Source organism: Lithobates pipiens, unplaced genomic scaffold (genome assembly GCF_037356315.1).
Source record: "Lithobates pipiens isolate NorthernLeopardFrog02 unplaced genomic scaffold, aLitPip1_a1.2 Scaffold_10, whole genome shotgun sequence".
Classification (NCBI taxonomy): Eukaryota; Metazoa; Chordata; class Amphibia; order Anura; family Ranidae; genus Lithobates; species Lithobates pipiens.
The window spans coordinates 167,257,698-167,273,815 of record NW_027507686.1 but is presented as its reverse complement, the minus strand read 5'-3'; positions in this window follow the sequence as shown (position 1 = coordinate 167,273,815).

Here is a 16,118-nt window from a genome sequence, read left to right as displayed (position 1 = left end):
ATCCTTTCTGAGCATGCGCCATACTTAGTCCGTCCAACTTGCCTACACACGAGCGGACTGTCCGCTGAAACCAAGTTTGGACGGACAAAACCAAGTTTGAACGGACAAAATTACGGAAATTCCGAAAGACTTTGTTCATCAGACAGTCCGCTGAAAAAGTCCGCTGAAGCCCACACACGAGCGGATTGTCCGCTGAAACACGGTTCAGCGGACTAAGTTGGACAGACAATCCGCCGGTGTGTACGCGGCCTAAGGCCGCGTACACACGGGCGGACTGTTCGCCCATCCTTGTCCGCTGAACAGTGTTTGGGCGGACAGTCCGCTCGTGTGTGGGCTTTCAGCGGACAGTTTCAGCGGACAGTTGGACGGACAAAGTCTTTCGGAAATTCCGAAAAACTGTCCGCTGAAACTGTGTTTGAGCGAACAGTCCGCCCGTGTGTGGGCCTGTCCGCTGTACTTTCGAAATGAGCGGACTGTTCCCGCTCGGAAAGTCCGCCCATTTCGAGCGCGTGTACAGGTAGGCGGGGCCCGCGAAGGAAACGTCGCGGGCTCCGCCGCCTGGAATGGGCTTAAAGGGGAACCCCAACGCCGAAAAAAATCGGCGTGGGGGTTACCCCAAAGTCCACACCAGACCCTTGTCCGAGCACGCTACCCGGCCGGCCAGGAAAGGGGGGCGAGCGAGCGCGCCCCCCCTCCTGAGCCGTACCAGGCCGCGTGCCCTCAACATGGGGGGTGCCTTGGGGAAGGGGGGGCCGCGCGGCCCCCCCACCCCAAAGCACCTTGTCCCCATGTTGATGAGGACAAGGGCCTCTTCCCGACAACCCTGGCCGTTGGTTGTCGGGGTCTGCGGGCGGGGGGCTTATCGGAATCCGGGAGCCCCCTTTAAGAAGGGGGCCCCCGGATACCGGCCCCCCACCCTATGTGAATGAGTATGGGGTACAATGTACCCCTACCCATTCACCTGTGAAATAAAGTACAAATAAAAACACAACACAGGGGGAAAAAATATTTTATTGCACAGCCGGGGGTCTTCCGTCTTCGGGGGTCTTCTCGCCGGACTCCTCCGCTATGTGTGTGTAGCTCTTTTGCCAGCGGAGGAGTCCGGCTTTCTTCCTCCCCGCCGCCGGCCTCTTCTCCCGACTTCGGGGGTCTTGTCCCCCTCTTCGGTTCTTCTGCCGGGCCACCGCGCCTGGTCCGGTGGCCCGGTCTTCTGTCGCCGTCTTCCGTCGCCGCCTTCGGTTCTTCTGCCGGGCCACCGCGCCTTCTTGTAGCTCTTTTACAGGCGGTGGCCCGGTCTTCTGTCGCCGTCGCCGCCTTCCGTTCGTGTTCTTCTTCTTGTTCTTCTTGTTCTTCTCCAGGAGATGTTGACACGTCGCTCCCTCCGGCCGGAATGCCAGAGCCGCCCTGCGCTGTGACTTATATAGTGACAATGGGGCGGGGTCACATGGTATATGTCACATGGGTTGGTCACATGGGTTGATGTCACATGGGGACTATGACATCGTAAGGGGGCGGGGTCACCATGTGACATCAACCCATGTGACATATACCATGTGACCCCGCCCCATTGTCACTATATAAGTGGCAACGCAGGGCGGCTCTGGCATTCCGGCCGGAGGGAGCGACGCGTCAACATCGCCTGGAGAAGAACAAGAAGAACAAGAAGAAGAACACGAACGGAAGGCGGCGACGGCGACAGAAGACCGGGCCACCGCCTGTAAAAGAGCTACAAGAAGGCGCGGTGGCCCGGCAGAAGAACCGAAGGCGGCGACGGAAGACGGCGACAGAAGACCGGGCCACCGGACCAGGCGCGGTGGCCCGGCAGAAGAACCGAAGAGGGGGACAAGACCCCCGAAGTCGGGAGAAGAGGCCGGCGGCGGGGAGGAAGAAAGCCGGACTCCTCCGCTGGCAAAAGAGCTACACACACATAGCGGAGGAGTCCGGCGAGAAGACCCCCGAAGACGGAAGACCCCCGGCTGTGCAATAAAATATTTTTTCCCCTGTGTTGTGTTTTTATTTGTACTTTATTTCACAGGTGAATGGGTAGGGGTACATTGTACCCCATACTCATTCACATAGGGTGGGGGGCCGGTATCCGGGGGCCCCCTTCTTAAGGGGGGCTCCCGGATTCCGATAAGCCCCCCGCCCGCAGACCCCGACAACCAACGGCCAGGGTTGTCGGGAAGAGGCCCTTGTCCTCATCAACATGGGGACAAGGTGCTTTGGGGTGGGGGGGCCGCGCGGCCCCCCCCCTTCCCCAAGGCACCCCCCCATGTTGAGGGCACGTGGCCTGGTACGGCTCAGGAGGGGGGGCGCGCTCGCTCGCCCCCCTTTCCTGGCCGGCCGGGTAGCGTGCTCGGACAAGGGTCTGGTGTGGACTTGGGGGGAACCCCCACGCCGATTTTTTTCGGCGTTGGGGTTCCCCTTTAAGCCCATTCCAGGCGGCGGAGCCCGCGACGTCTCCTTCGCGGGCCCCGCCTACCTGTACACGCGCTCGAAATGGGCGGACTTGCCTCCGCCTTACGTGGGCGAGTCCGTTCATTTCAAAAGTTGAGCGAACTGTTTGCCCAACCTTGTTCGACAAACAGTCCGCTCGTGTGTGGGCAAGTCCGCTCATGCAAATTTTGAGCGGACTGTTTGACAAACTGTTTGCCGAACAAGGTTGGGCGAACAGTCCGCGCGTGTGTACGCGGCCTAAGAGTCCAGAAAGAATTGTATATTATGATGATGTAAAATCATTTGATGCGGAGGGACCGATCCAGACCACCACTGCTACATATTAGACTTCAAACGTTGTCCACAACCATTGAAAAGATACAGAACTCACTGCCAGGACTCTGCCTAGTACACACGACGAGAAAATCGGATGAAAAATACCGCTTTTAAAGCAATTGTACGATAATCTGATTGTTAGTACAAAGCTTTCGAGAGCCAATCAAAATGGTTCATGCAAAATTATCCGAAGGAACAAACATGAAAAGTTTTCTTGTATGATAACAGAACAAACAATTTTCATCTAATCAGTACAATATTCGTCTGAAAAAAATTGGAAGACCAAAACCACTCATGCACAGAAATGAAAGTACACATTGCATTACTTCACTTCCAAAGTTGTTTTCTATAGTACGAGAATTTTCGTATCTTTAGTAATGTCTTAATTTTCGATATGAGACTTGAACGAAAAAAATTAAAAATGAATGATCATTTGTCCGATATTTTCATTGTACAAGACTTTTGACCCACAGGAATAAATACAAAAAAAAGCCAAAAATGTACACTCCAACCAAAACTGAATTGGTATCCAAGTAGGCTTGTATCCACACTGCTATTTGCCAATTGCCACAGCTTCTTTCAGAGTTGTTGCTCCAAGAACATACAGCAGTGTGGATAAAAGCCTACTTGGATACCAATTCAGTTTTGGTTGGAGTGTACATTTTTGGTCTTTTTTTCTTGTATTTTTGCAGTTATTTATTTTGTGGTTTATGATGTGTGATGGGCATGTGTACATGCTTATTTTTTTTATTTTGTGTTATACACTTAGGGGGTTATTTACTAAAGGCAAATCCACTTTGCACTGCAAGTGCACTTGGAAGTGCAGTCGTTGTAGATCTGAGGGGAAGATCTGAAATGAGGAGAAGCTCTGCTGATTTTATCATCCAATCATGTGCAAGCTAAAATGCTGTTTTTTAGAGCACATATTGCATTGTGGGAATGTGTGCAGTTCCTCAGTGTACATTACAAGTGTTACTGTGTTAAAATGCCATTCATTTTGAATGGTACCTCCACACACAAATGTAACACATATCTGTGGGTTCACATTGGAATCGCACAGGAACATGATCCACATTCCTGTACCATTCTTGTGTTGTCACATGTACCACACAGCCAGTAGTTGCCAGATATTCCCGCAGCTCCTTTATTGTTGCTGTAGGCATCTTGGCAGCCTCCCTGACCAGTTTTCTTCTCGTCTTTTCATAAATTTTGGAGGGACGTCCAGTTCTTGGTAATGTCACTGTTGTGCAATGTTTTCTTCACTTGATGATGACTGTCTTGCCTGTGTTCCATGGTATATCTAATACTTTGGAAATTCTTTTATACCCTTCTTCTGACTGATACCTTTTAACAATGAGATCCCTCTGATGATTTGGAAGCTCTCTGCGGACCCACCATGGCTTTTGCTGAAGGATGCGACTAAGACCTAATAGAACAGCTGAACTTTATTTGGGGTTAATCAGAGGGACTTTAAATGATAGCAGGTGTGTACTGACTCCTATTTAACATTAGTTTGAATGTGATTGCTTAATTCTGAACACAGCTACATCCCCAGTTATAAGAGGGTGTGCACACTTTTGCAACCACATTATTTTTATTTTTACTTCCCCCCTAAAAGATTTAAGTTTGTTTTTCAATTGAGTTGTACAGTTTATAGGTCACATTAACCACTTGCTTACTGGCCACTTAAACACCCTTCCTGCCCAGACCAATTTTCAGCTTTCGGTGCTCTCACACTTTGAATGACAATTACTCAGTCATGCAACACTGTACCCAAATGAATTTTGTGTCCTTTTTTCCCACAAATAGAGCTTTCTTTTGGTGGTATTTGATCACCTCTGGGGTTTTTATTTTTTGCGCTATAAATGAAAAAAGACCGAAAATTTTGAAAAAAAACGCATATTTCTTTGTTTCTGTAACAGAATTATGCAAATTATAAATTTTTCTTCATAAATTTTGGCCACAATTTATACTGCTACATATCTTTGGTAAAAATAACCCAAATTAGTGGATATTATTTGGTCTTTGTGAAAGTTAGAGAGTCTACAAGCTGTGGTGCGAATCGCACAAAATTGATCACATCTGATGTACTGGTGGCCGAACTCATTTCTTGTGACCCAAACAAGTCAGGAAAGTACAAATACCCCCCAAATGACCCCTTTTTGGAAAGTAGACATTCCAAGGTATTTAGTAAGAGGCATAGTGAGCTTTTTGATGTTGTCATTTTTTTCCCACAATTCTTTGCAAAATTAAGATTTTTCATTTTTTTTTTTCCACAAAATTGTCATTGTAATAGGTTATTTCTCTCACATGGCATGTGTGTACCACAAATGACACCCCCAAAAAAATTCTGCTACTCCTCCTGAGTATTATACAACATGTGTGGAACTTTTTCATAGCCTGGCCACATAGAGAGGCCCAACATGCAGGGAGCGCCATCACGTGTTCTAGGAGCATAAATTACACATCTAACTTGTTGACTACTTATTACACTTTTGAAGGCCCTGGAGCACCAGGACAATGACACGTGACACTGATGACAGATGGCACTGATACGTGGCAATGATGACACTTATACGTGGCACTGATGACACGTGGCACTGATGACAGATGGCACTAATATGTGGCACTGATGAAAGATGGCACTTTTACGTGGCACTGATGACACGTGGCACTAATACGTGGCACTGATGACACGTGGCACTAATTCGTGGCACTGATGACAGATGGCACTAATACGTGGCACTAATACCTGCCACTGATGACAGATGGCACTAAAACGTGGCACCGATGACGCGTGACACTGATGACAGATGGCACTGATAAGTGGCATTGATGACACGTGACACTGACAACAGATGGCACGTGACACTGACAGGTGGCACTGATGAGAAATGGCACTGATACGTGGCACTGATGACAGATGACACTAATATGTGGCACTGATGACAGATGGCACTATGTGGCACTGATGACACATGGTACTGATGACAGATGGCACTTATACGTGGCACTGGGGACAAATGGCACTGACAACAGGTGGCACTGGGGACAGATAGCACTAACAGGTGGCACTGGGGGCAGGTGGCACTGGGGGCAGGTGGCACTGGGGCGGATGGCACTGGGGCGGATGGCACTGGGGCAGGATGGCACTGGGGAGGATGGCACTGGGGCGGATGGCACTGGGGCAGGATAGCACTGGGGCAGGATGGCACTGGGGGAGGATGGCACTTTTTTTAACTTATTTTTATTTTTTTTACACTTACGGCCGCTGCAGCCGTTCATCTCTCCCCTCTCACACGCTGTCTGTGTGAAGAGGGAGAGCGGCACTGAGAGATGATCTCATATGTTTACATATGAGATCCTCTCACATTGGACACGCTGTGATTGGCCGTTTACAGCGATCTGTGTTTGCCTGTCTCCGGGGGACACGGCAAACACAGAACTTCCCCGATGCGCGCCCACGGCGGCGCGCATTGCGGAAGTAAACAACAGGACATCCAGGGACGGCCTCCCGGACGAAAGCGCCTGCTCTACGGCCGTCATTCGGCTATAGGGCGGGCGCGAGGTGGTTAAAGGTGGACAAAGTTCTGAAATGATTTACCTTTGTCTCATTTTTTTGCATTACAGAAACCTGACATTTTAACAGGGGTATGTAAACTTTTAATAACCACTTTATATATTCGCCAGCACAACGTGGATCGTCAAATGTTGTCCAAAGCTTTTATTGCAGAGGAAGGGGGTCCTACACGGCTCCGAAACATTGCATTTGGTCCTCTGTCATGTGATCTTTCTGCAATATTAGCTTTGGATGACATTTGACGATCCATGGTGTGCTGACAGTTTTCACACCAAGAGCGAACGTACAGAGGTCACGGCCCCCTTGTAATAATGAAAAAATAAAACAAAAAAAATAAAAACTACTGACACCAGTAGCGGAACTACCAGGGTCACAAAGGTCCCACTTGCGGCTGGGCTCTGACCACAGGAAGGTGACCCGCTGTGGGGTCACAATGGGAGTAAAGGGCCCCGGGATCAGTGAGAAGGTCCCTGGTCGGGAGCCATTTATGGTTTCTTGCACCGAGGCCCTGAAGGTTCTAATTACGTGTCCAAACAAGAGGAATTTATTCTGTCCAGCATTTCCATATATCACAGTCCACCCAGGTGATATATCAAAATGTCAGGCAGAATAAACTTCCCTTATTTAGTCACATAATTCCAATCGAGACTCATGAGTGCCTCTACTGCTCTCAATCTGTCCATCTATCTACAGTGCCTTGAAAAAGGAATTCATACCCCTTGAAATTTTCTAAATGTTGTCATGTTACAAACAAAAATGTAAATGTATATTATTGGGATTTTGTGTGATAGACCAACACAACGTGGCACATAATTGTGAAGTGGAAAGAAAATGATAAATGGTTTTAAAAGTTTTTTACAAATAAATATGTGAAAAGTGTGGTGTGCATTTGTATTCAGCCCCCTTTACTCTGATACCCCTAACTAAATTCTAGTGGAACCAATTGCCCACAGAAGTCACCTAGTAAATAGAGTCTGCCTATGTGTAATTTAATCTCAGTATAAATACAGCTGTTCTGTGAAGCCCTAAGTGGTTTGTTAGAGAACCTTAGTGAACAAACAGCATTATGAAAGCCAAGGAACAAACCAGACAGGTCAGAGATAAAGTTGTGGAGAAGTTTAAAGCAGGGTTAGGTTATAAAAAAATATCCCAAGCTTTGAACATCTCACGGAGCACTGTTCAATCCATCATCGGAAAATGGAAAGAGTATGGCACAACTGCAAACCTACAAGACATGGCCATCCACCTAAACTGACAGGCGGGTAAGGAGAGCATTAATCAGAGAAGCAGCCAAGAGGCCCATGGTAACTCTGGAGGAGCTGCAGAGATCCACAGCTCAGGTGGGAGAATCTGTCCACAGGACAACTATTAATCGTGCACTCCACAAATCTGGCATTTATGGAAGAGTGGCAAGAAGAAAGTCATTGTTGAAAGAAAGCCATAGGAACTCTGTTTGAAGTTTGCGAAAAGCCATGTGGGGGACACAGCAAACATGTGGAAGAAGCTGCTCTGGTCAGATGAGACCAAAACTGAACTTTTTGGCCTAAAAGAAAAATGCTATGTGTGGTGGAAAACTAACACTGCACATCACCCTGAATACGCCATCCCCACTGTGAAACATGGTGTTGGCAGCATCATGTTGCGGGGATGCTTTTCTTCAGCAGGGACAGGGAAGCTGGTATGAATATTTTTTCAAGGTACTATATCTATCTTTATACACAAGATCATGAAATTGTTGGACCCTATATCAAGTCTAACGGTCTCTGAGTCTTAGAAGTTGGAGGTGGACTATGAACACATATTGTATATCCCTCACTTACCCAGGAAAAAATGAAAACGGCTACACAAAACAATCTGTGCATTTCAGCATGAAAACAAAATAAGAACGTATTTCCCTTCTCTCTTCCACACCTACTCAGGTCCCCCCTCCCCTTTACCACTGCACCCAGTTTTGGGGCACTTTCATCCCTTACACACCCACCTTCTCACCTAACCTATAAAGCGTGAACATTTCCCCTTGTCCCCACTGGATCTTATAGTTAGCTCAGGATTATTAAGTCCTCCCTCTAAAGTCAGTCTACAATCTATCAATATAAAGCAGCTAATCTCAACCTATTTAACATGGTGGAACCCTTGAAATAACTTGCTGGTCTTGGTAAACCTCTGCTAATTATGACTATATCTACAGCTCACAGTACATTAGTGTGATGGTCAGTGGGAAGAATGCTCCTTACATTAGTAGTCATTGGGAAGATTCCGCCCTCCTACAGTAGCTCAAAAGATCACTGGTGTCGGTGGGAACTTACCTGAGAGGCAGAATTTGCTCCTTGCTCAAGGAACCGCTAGCAATCTCTGGAGGCTTCCATAGAACCCTGGTTTAGAAAGGCTGCCATAAAGGTTTTCTATACATTACTGCAAAGGATAGTTATAAATTGAGGTGGTTACCATTTTTGTATAGCTTGTTTGCTGCATTTGGCATGGGGACACATTAGATGCCTTCAGCTGCCACTGTGTTCTTGCTGGGCTACTAATGTGTACCGGCACCTTTAAGGAGGGGTGGGCTCCCTCTAGGCATGCCTGTTCTTTAAAGTGTTAGTGAATCCCCCATGGCTTACTTGTACCTACAGGTAAGCCTATAATAAGGCTTACCTGTAGGTACAGGAAATATCTTCTAAACGCGCACCGTTAAGGAGATATTTACTACAGTAGAAGCTGGTGATGTCACTGGAGCATGTGCACTGCACTCTCAATGGATGGCATGCCATCAGATGGACAGGTGTGACATCATCGTTGCTCGGGATGTGACAGTGCACCACTGGAGGGCTTCCTTCTAAGGTAAGTCTTCCATAATGTACTATGCAATGCATACTAACACATTATGCTATTATCCTGCAGGGGCCCAATTTTTTTATTTTTTTTGCGGTTTACTACTGCTTTAAGTGATATTAATAGTACATTTTTTCCCCAAAAATAGCACGTTATACTTACCTGCTCTTTGCAATAGTTTTGCACAGAGCAGCCCTGATCCTATTCTTCCCAGGTCCCCTGCTGGCGCTCCTGGCTCCTCCCCTTTGGCTAGTGCCCCCAATAGCAAACTGCTTGCTAAGGGGGCACTGGTGAGTGCTCGCACCCAAGTCCCACACTATGTGTCCAAAAGCCACAAATGGGCACTGACTGGCAGCATCATGTACCAAAATAAAAACAGTGATGCCCTGCAATGCCACCCATCAGTGTCATCAGGGCCACCCATCAGTGTCCAGCAAGTGCCACCTATCAGTGCCCATCCGTGCCCATTCATGCCACCCATCAGTGCCATCCATCAGTGCCACCTATGAGTGCCCATCAGTGCTGCATGCCAGTGCCACCTATCAGTGCCCCTCATCAGTGCCACCTCATCAGTACCACCTCATTGGTGCCACCTCATCTGTGCCCATCAGTGCTGCCTTATAAGTGCCCGTCAGTGCAGCCATATCAGTGCCCATCATTGAAAAAGACACCAGCTGTGTCCATGAGTGTCTGAATGGACACAGGGAGCTGTAACTCGGCTCGGGTGCCCCCATAGCAAGCTGCTTGCTGTGGGGGCACTCAACAGGAGGGAGGGGCCAGGAGCACAGAAGAGGGACCCGGGAAGAGGAGGATCCAGGCTGTTCTGTGCAAAACCACTACACAGAGGAGGTAAGTATAATGTGCAAATCCACTGCATATGAGTTTGTTATTTTTATTGAAAACAAATAAAGATGAGACTTTACAATCACTTTTACCCACTTCTTTATGTGCTCCAACTTGGAGACTTTCATAAACATGAGTTAGGAGCGCAGTATACGGAGGAGCCTTGGGGGGGCAGTGCGGCTTCCATATGTATTTGCAAATACAGATTTTCCCCAGGCTAGCTGGTAAGTTCTGGGAAAGGCTTTGTTTCTATAGGTAGAAGCCTGGATTTGGTGCCTCTGTCTCTGGACGGAAACCGTCCCGTTATACACAGCACCCATTATACACAGCACTCATTATACACAGCACTCATTATACACAGCACTCATTATACACAGCACTCATTATACACAGCACTCATTATACACAGCACTCCTTATACACAGCACCCATTATACACAGCACCCATTATACACAGCACCCATTATACACAGCACCCATTTACACAGCACTCATTATACACAGCACCCATTATACACAGCACCCATTATACACAGCACCCATTATACACAGCACCCATTATACACAGCACTCATTATACACAGCACCCATTTACACAGCACTCATTATACACAGTACCCATTAGACACAGCACCCATTATACACAGCCCCCATTATACACAGCACTCATTATACACAGCACCAATTATACACAGCACCCATTATACACAGCACCCATTATACACAGCACCCATTATACACAGCACCCATTATACACAGCACTCATTATACACAGCACCCATTATACACAGCACCCATTATACACAGCACCCATTATACACAGCACCCATTATACACAGCACTCATTATACACAGCACCCATTTACACAGCACTCATTATACACAGTACCCATTAGACACAGCACCCATTATACACAGCCCCCATTATACACAGCACTCATTATACACAGCACCTATTATACACAGCACCCATTATACACAGCACCCATTATACACAGCACCCATTATACACAGCACCCATTATACACAGCACCCATTATACACAGCACCCATTATACACAGCACTCATTATACACAGCACCCATTATACACAGCACCCATTATACACAGCACCCATTATACACAGCACTCATTATACACAGCACTCATTATACACAGCACCCATTATACACAGCACTCATTATACACAGCACCCATTATACACAGCACCCATTTACACAGCACTCATTATACACAGCACCCATTTACACAGCACTCATTATACACAGCACCCATTTACACAGCACTCATTATACACAGCACCCATTTACACAGCACTCATTATACACAGCACCCATTAGACACAGCACCCATTATACACAGCCCCCATTATACACAGCACTCATTATACACAGCACCCACTATACACAGCACCCATTATACACAGCACCCATTATACACAGCACCAATTATACACAACACTCATTATACACAGCACCCATTAGACACAGCACCCATTATACACAGCCCCCATTATACACAGCACTCATTATACACAGCACCCACTATACACAGCACCCATTATGCACAGCACCCATTATACACAGCACCCATTATACACAGCACCCATTATACACAACACTCATTATACACAGCACTTGTGTGATTATTGGACCGTGCCGGAATCCCAAATAAAGAGTTTTAAAAAGAAAAGTGTGAACTTTCCATAAAATACAAGTGTACAGAAGTCCAGTGCTTCCCCCAGTATACATAGACATGGATATTGTACAAAATGTACAGGAGAAGGAAAACATGGCAGCTGAAGAACACACACCTCTGCTGGCACTCCTCATACATCTCCTGGAGGGAGGAGGTCACAAATACAAAGTACCAATGAGGAATACATTGTACTACAGACCCCCTACATCCCCCCACCATCATGTCCCTTCCCAACACCTTCTACTCTCAGGATGTCTTCTCCTGTAAGTGTTATGGAGATGTCACCCTGTATTGGATAGATAGATGGATGGAGGGATGTCTCCATGTAGATGGCCCCTGCCCTGTGTGTGTATGAAGTGTTCAGGTATCTGCCATCTCCCCGCCCTCCTTTGTTCTGATCATCTCTCCTCTCCTATGGAAGTTTTCTTCTCTTCCTCTGTGCCTAGGATCTCTTCTCCCCTCCATCGCCGCTCCTGGGAGTTTATTATCACTTCTCCTTCCCAGCACCGCCAACTTCCCCTTCACCCTCCCAGCTCTTGTCTGATCTATCCGGTGACATGGCCGGCTCTCTCCCCCTCTCTGCTCCCCCCGATCACTCACCCGTTTGTTTAGTCCCCTTCCACTCTTCACAATCACAATCCGACACACAAAAGATGGCCGCCCCGCCTTGTCATACGCTGACAACGCTGCGTCTCCTAGGTAACCGCCGACCAATCACGGGCAGCTGGTACCCTGCTACTGCACGCACAGCGCTGCCGGAGTGGAGATTCGCTTGTATTCGGCTTGGAAATAGTCGCCTTTACCTGGATTCATTTTTTATCAAGGTAGCTGACTGTACAGCATTCCATTCATGACAGGTATTTCAGAGAGTGCAAATGTCTTTGTTAACCACTTCAATACCGGGCACTGATACACCTTCCTGCCCAGGCCAATTTTCAGCTTTCAGCGCTGTCGCACTTTGAATGACAATTGCGCAGTCATATAACACTGTACACAAACTACATTTTGTATTATTTTGTTCCCACAAGTAGAGCTTTATTTTGGTGGTATTTCATCACCGCTGGGATTTTTTTTTCTGCAACAAATAAAAAAAGACCGAAAATTTTGAAAAAAAAAGGATTTTCTTTGTTTCTGTTAATTTTTTTGTAAATAAGTATGTTTTTTTCTTCAACGATGGGCACTGATATGGCTGCACTGATGGGCACCCATGAGGTGGCACTGATGAAGTGGTACTGATGGGCACTGATGATGGGCACTGATAAGCGGTACTGATATGTGGCACTGATGGGCACTGATAGGGGGCACTTGTAGGCGGCACTGATGGGTACTTATGGGTGGCAATGATAGGTGGCACGGATGAGCACTGATGGGCACTGATAGGTGGGCACTGATGGATGGCACTGATGACACTGATGGGTGGCATTGCTTGGCATCACTCATTTTTATTGTGCCATAGAGGTTCCAGACAGTGCCCATTTGTGGGCACTGATTGGTATATGTTGGGCATTGATTTTCACATGTGGATGGCCATGGGGGATGTACCTGAGCATCCACATGTTGCCCCCTTCCCTGGTGATCCTGGTGGCTTTCCTGGTTGTCTAGTGTGGGCATCAGAGGGGGGGGGGGGGGCTGCGCTAGTAAACAATCAGTGCAGACCCTCCCTGTCAGGAGAGCCACCAATCAGCTCTCCTCTACTCGCGTCTGTCAGACGCGAGTGAGGAAAAGGCGATCATCGGCTCTTCCTGTTAACATCGTGATCAGCCGTGATTATACACGGCTGATTGCGTGGTAAGGAGCCTTCGCTAGAGGCTCTTTTCCGAGTTTGGTGTAGTGGTGTCAGACTGACACACCACACCACTGATCGCCGTGATGCGCGCCCCACGGACGCCGGCGGCTATTATCCTGCAGGACGCCATACGACGCCCAGTCAGGATAACTGAACCACCGCCCGGCTGTCATTCTGCTATAGGCCGGGCCGGAAGTGGTTAATGCATTATTTAACCCGAGAGCAAACATTTATTGTATAGCGGCTCACACATTCTTAGACCCCTTTCACACTGGAGGTGTTTTTCAGGCACTTTAGCACTAAAAATAGCACCTGAAAAAAGCCTCAGCTGCAATCCCAGTATGAAAGCCGAGTGTTTTCACACTGGGGCGCTGCGCTGGCAGGACGTAAAAAAAAAGTCCTGCAAACAGCTTCTTTGCAGCGATGTAGAAGCAGTGAATCAACGCTCTTGAAATCAATGGGTAGTGCTGCCGAACCGCCAGCAATGCTTTGCGGGCGATTGTAACCCTTTTTTGGCCACTAGCGGTGGTTAAAAGCATCCCATTAGTGGACAAAAAGTGCTGAAAAAACTACGCTAAAGCGCCGCTAAAAAAAATTAGTTTTCTTCTTTAGGCTTTTTTCTTCTATTTTCATCTAGTGATCCAGCCAATAAGGCCAGCCATAGATGGTGCAAATTTCTTTAATGCAAGAAAAAAATTTGCATGATTCCCCCATCAACACCAGCAGTGCTGACAGGGGAATCCCTCCTGCCGAGCCATTGTCTTCTCAAAGCCATCCCTGCCGGCAGAAGATAGTGATTATCGCTAGCGAATCTGGCGGGCTGGTTGGTACATTCAACCTGCCCATTAATGGTTCAAATCTCAGCCAGTTCCTGCTGAACCAGCCGAGATTCAAATCGCATATGGCTGGTCTAAGTCTGCTGTTTTTCTACACATTCCCCTGTAATGGATAGAGGGTTGGGACAAACCATTTAACACTGACAGGAGTGCTTACAATGGTCAGCTTTTCTATATGTATGTAAAACCTTTATCCCTTGGAAAATAATTGTTCACTATGTTGCGTATTAGCTGGAGTTTAGCTTCAATTTGTTTAGTGTATGCAAATCTTCTAGTACATTTAACATTCCTATCTCCCCCTGACTGACAATGCTGCTGTCCAAAGGTGCCTCATGTGCTCCTTCATCCAGAGTGGAGAAACTCTAGTACAGGAGGTGTGTTACTGGCCAGATTACCAGGTGAAAACTGTAATGGGAGCCTGTGCAAATGGCAATCTTACTATATTTCTATCATATTTCTTGCTGCACTTATAGTATGTATATATACATACATACATATATATATATACTGTACACACACAGTACAGTATGTGTGTATATATATATATATATTCTACTGAATTGTATTTTATGTTTCTATTCCCTTTACCTTTACTTTCCACATTGAGAGAATTGATAGAGATGGAGTGGGACGTGGGAACGATAGTGCGGCTGCAATTTTTGATTGGTGTAGGGACCTTTTTCCTGTGTTTCCCGTACAGCGGCCCTATTAAATGAATGGGCTGTTGTGCTCACACAAACACGGCACGCAGGAAGCCGCTAGATGTGAACCTAGAAAGACTGTTGACTTTGCATCATTGTATTTTATTTGTAGCATGTATATGAACTTTAGCACTGGCTGTGTATATAGTGTATTTGTCTGTTTTGCAAATTTCCTTTTCCAGAATGTGTATTCACATGTGGATTTGACTGAGCACCTTAAATTGATTGTAAACCCTTGTGGATTTTCACCTTAATGCATTTTATGCATTAAGGTGAAAAAGCTTCTATAGTGCAGCACCCCCCCAGAGCCGGTCTTTCCAGCGCCGAGAACAAGCACACCAGCTCCAGCCGGTTCCTTGGGTCCTGATTTGATAGATTGATAACAGTGCAGCCATTGGCTCCCGCTGCTGTCAATCAAATCCAATAATGCAGGCACTGGAGGGGGCGTGGTTTTGCACTGCTGTCTATGTCAATAGATGCTGCAGCAGACATGGGAGCGAGCCCGCATGAGTGCCCCAAGGGAGAGCGCTTCTCCAATGGGGCACTCGAGAAGAGGAGGAGCCAGGAGTGCCGCTGAGGGACCCCAGAAGAGGAGGATCTGGGGCCACTCTGTGCAAAACCAACTGCACAGAGGAGGTAAGTATGACATGTTTGTTTAAAAAAAAAAAACGAAGGTTTAGTTATCCTTTAACATTAGTCAAGCCTGGACACTAGGGATGAGCTTCGTGTTCGAGTCGAACGCATGTTCGACTCGAACATCGGTCGTTCGTGCGTTCGCCGAATTCCGAACGTTTGGGCCGTTCGCGGCAAAATTCGTGTGGCCCACAATGCACTGCGATGGCGCAATGCATTGCTGTCTCACGATTGGCCAAGCATGCACTGTGACCCCGCATGCTTGGCCAATCGCAGCGCCAGCAGCGAGGAGAGCAATGGTTGGACACAGGCATCCTGCCTGTGGCCAATCATAGCTCAGCCTGTGTAGTGCACGCCCCACACTATATAAAGCCGCCTTTCAGGCGGCCTCGTGTAGTGTTTGTTAGCATCTGAAGCAGTGGGTGTTCTGTGTACCTTCAACA